Source organism: Octopus bimaculoides, chromosome 9 (genome assembly GCF_046866305.1).
Source record: "Octopus bimaculoides isolate indiv1 chromosome 9, ASM4686630v1, whole genome shotgun sequence".
NCBI lineage: Eukaryota > Metazoa > Mollusca > Cephalopoda > Octopoda > Octopodidae > Octopus > Octopus bimaculoides.
In genome coordinates this window covers 95,353,219-95,356,312 of record NC_142936.1, presented here as the reverse complement: position 1 = coordinate 95,356,312, position 3,094 = coordinate 95,353,219, and the positions used below count along the sequence as shown (strand labels likewise).

At 35.3% G+C, this 3,094-nt stretch overlaps 1 non-coding gene across 1 annotated transcript; it reads right to left on the bottom strand.

The window, feature by feature from the left end:
- Positions 1 to 2,455: 2,455 nt before the first annotated feature.
- Positions 2,456 to 2,561, bottom strand: LOC128248807 (U6 spliceosomal RNA). Its single transcript, XR_008264963.2, has one exon. It is a non-coding gene; the product is annotated as a U6 spliceosomal RNA (small nuclear RNA).
- Positions 2,562 to 3,094: the final 533 nt, after the last annotated feature.

Sequence of the window (3,094 nt, the reverse complement as noted above, 5' to 3'; positions counted from 1 at the left end):
CGCAACTAATGAAAAGTTTGCTGTATGGCGGAAACGATAATAGTTAAGACTGAATGCAAAGGAGAGTCTATCTCCAGACCAAGAATACATCCGAAAAAGTAATGCGCTGTATTTGATAGAATATGAAGAGTGCCAAACAGTATGAAGAGCTCAACCAAAATGAATCAGTTAATACGAAGAAGTATTGTATTCAATTTACAGTAAAATCTACAATCGTGTGTCCATCGTAAAGGAGTGTCGCTTTTACTGGATAGAACAAGACTAAATAGTTATTACTCATGTAACAAAGAAACCCATCAGGGAATTGCATATAGCTGTTTTGGCAATCTGACTCTCATCTTTTTAGATCATTGCTATATTATTTAGCAGGAAACAGTGTATTAATTCTCAAGAACTTAAAAATGTTATTGGGTGATTCTGTACTTCGAAACCTGAGGAGTTTTTCGCCTATAGAATCAATAATTTTCCAAATAGATGGGATTATGTTATCAATAATTAAGGGAAATATTATCTGGAATAAATATATCAATTAACACTAAAGTAGCATCCGTTTCTTTCCCATCTTGAAACGTGGCAGGACTTTATTTCCCACAAATATGTATGTGAGAGGGAGCTTGCGTGTGTGAGAGAGAGCTTTTGTTTGTGAGTGTGTGTGTATAAACACACACACATACATATATATATATATATATATATATATACAAACTTTCCTTCATATATGTGTGTGTGTATGAGAGAGAAAGAGAGAGAGATGTATATGTGTGAGAGACAGAGAGATGCGTGTGTGTGTGAGAGAGACATGTGTGTGTGTATGTGTGTGTCCATACGTAACATATATTTCATAAGAAATTTAGCACAGAGAAAGGGAGAGAGAGGCGAGAGAGAGAAAGTGGGAGAGAGAGAGAAGGGAGAGAGAGAAAGTGGGAGACAGAGAGAAAGCAGAGAGAAGGGAGAGAGAAAGTTGGAGAGAGGGAGAATAACACACAGAACGAGATGCAAATAGAATTAGGTTTTTAGTTCACAATTTTTGTTAATTTGACTCCGGATTCAATGAGACGCTGAAGCTGTACATATGCGTGATAAAATTTTATATGCTCTTCACTTGGTATGAATGCCGGAACAAATTGCAAAATTGCATTTCAATAAATAATGACTAATTCCGTTTGGAAGATAAAAGCTTTTCAATAATACAGGAATTGTAATTCTTATCAGCTGCATATGTAATGTAAATTATATTGGTATTATATTGGTATTTTTAACTCAGTAGTTGTGTATACTACTTATGGGATATTTTCATGTCAATATGTAACTTACTCTTTGTCGAACTAATATATTATGGATGCACATACTGAAAACTTTGTGGTTATATTTCAAAAGGTAAAGAGCCTTAGTAAATAATTAGTTTGGATTCTAAAGTTATCTTTTTTTAAAATTCCATTATCAATAAAGTTGTAATTCTTTACCTGATTTAACTCCACCACCTGGTCTTTGGTTGTCCACAGCATAATTCTTCCAATGGCAAGAGTCTTTATTTTCAGAAAATGCCCCTCCCGTTGTTCCACCAAATCACGAAGTTCCTTAATACATTAAGTGTCATCGATACTACACTTTGCTTTTTTCTGACTAGGCAGTAAATATAATCTGAAAAACCCAATTACATACGTTAAAACTTTCTGACTTAGAATTATGAGAATATCTCAGTGGATTTCTGATGTCTGAAGCGGTCTTTGGTCTGATGCCTTTGACCATTGCTAGCTTCCTGATTCACGTAGGTGGTAATATCTGCTATAGTTATTAATTGAACCCATAAGAATGCCAGTTACTTTATTCTTTCAAGGAGAGGTGTGAATAAGCCGAGTCAGTTCGCAGCCCACCCTATCTACACTGTGGGATGCATGTATTTCTGAGTTATTTATTCTTCTTCAGCTACAGACACCGGAAAGGCAAATGCTGCGAACTGACACGAAGGATAGGTCATTCTTATGATATTTCTGTCATTGTTCAATGACTGGTCGTGCCATTCGGCAGCTCGCAACAGCGTTAAGTAGTGATGCGTAAAATACAAACTCGTTGCCAGTTCATATATTCTTGAGGTATAAATACACCTTCCATCGCTCCAGCAGCCACTTTTTAGATTTGTCAAGAATGCGGAAATTGAGACAATGTCTATATTCGCTCGCTACTAAATAGGCACCGAAAGAAAAAACTACCGGAAAAATCAGGCATTTTAGCAAGCCCTGTTCGCTAGCGAATGACAGCTCGCTTTACTGGTGTTGCTGCAGTATTTTATATAACTTGTGTATTTTTTTGGCTAGTGATAGCGTAAATTAGAGTTACAAGCCAAAAGAAGGTTTTGTTGTTAATACATGCTTTTTATCAGTTACTATTGTTGTAAATTTTATCTTTCACTTGTTTCAGTCATTAATTGCGACCACGCTGAGGAATCACCTTGAGGAAAAATAGGAAACACTTCTTGAAATTTGTGTATCATCTTTGTGCAGACCCGCTATATCCTCTATGTATCGTTCGAAATTTTCTAAATATAGATTCGAAGCAAGTAGTGTCCATTTTATAATTTCATTCTCTCACATCTGACATATATTTCATTTCAGGGTCCTCCTACTTTAATAGTTCATAAATATCCTTGTGGTAACATTTTGGTCAAAATGGACCGCAAAGGATCTCATTATATACAGATCCTTGCTCAGATTTTTCATAAATATATTTGACAGGTTTTCTTCGATCTCACGGTCAATTTCCACAGATAGTCTAACATCGTATCCACCTCGCTGTCATATAACATTTGCTAAATGTTTATATCATTTTCTATGTACACAACTTTCTAATACTATTCAGGTCAAAGCGTCAGCCAAATAGATATAGCTGCGGATTCGATCACCTGTCATTGTCCATCCTATGCTTATGCTATTCACACAGACATAATGTGGCCATTTTCTTTATTGTGTTAGTCGCATACCATGTACTTTATATTATGGTATTGCATCAATATTTTCTTAAAGGTTTTATTTTAGTTTTATCTTCAGCTTTTTCTTCTTTGGAATTAGTTACAATTTTTCTGGTGTTCTTTGAGCAA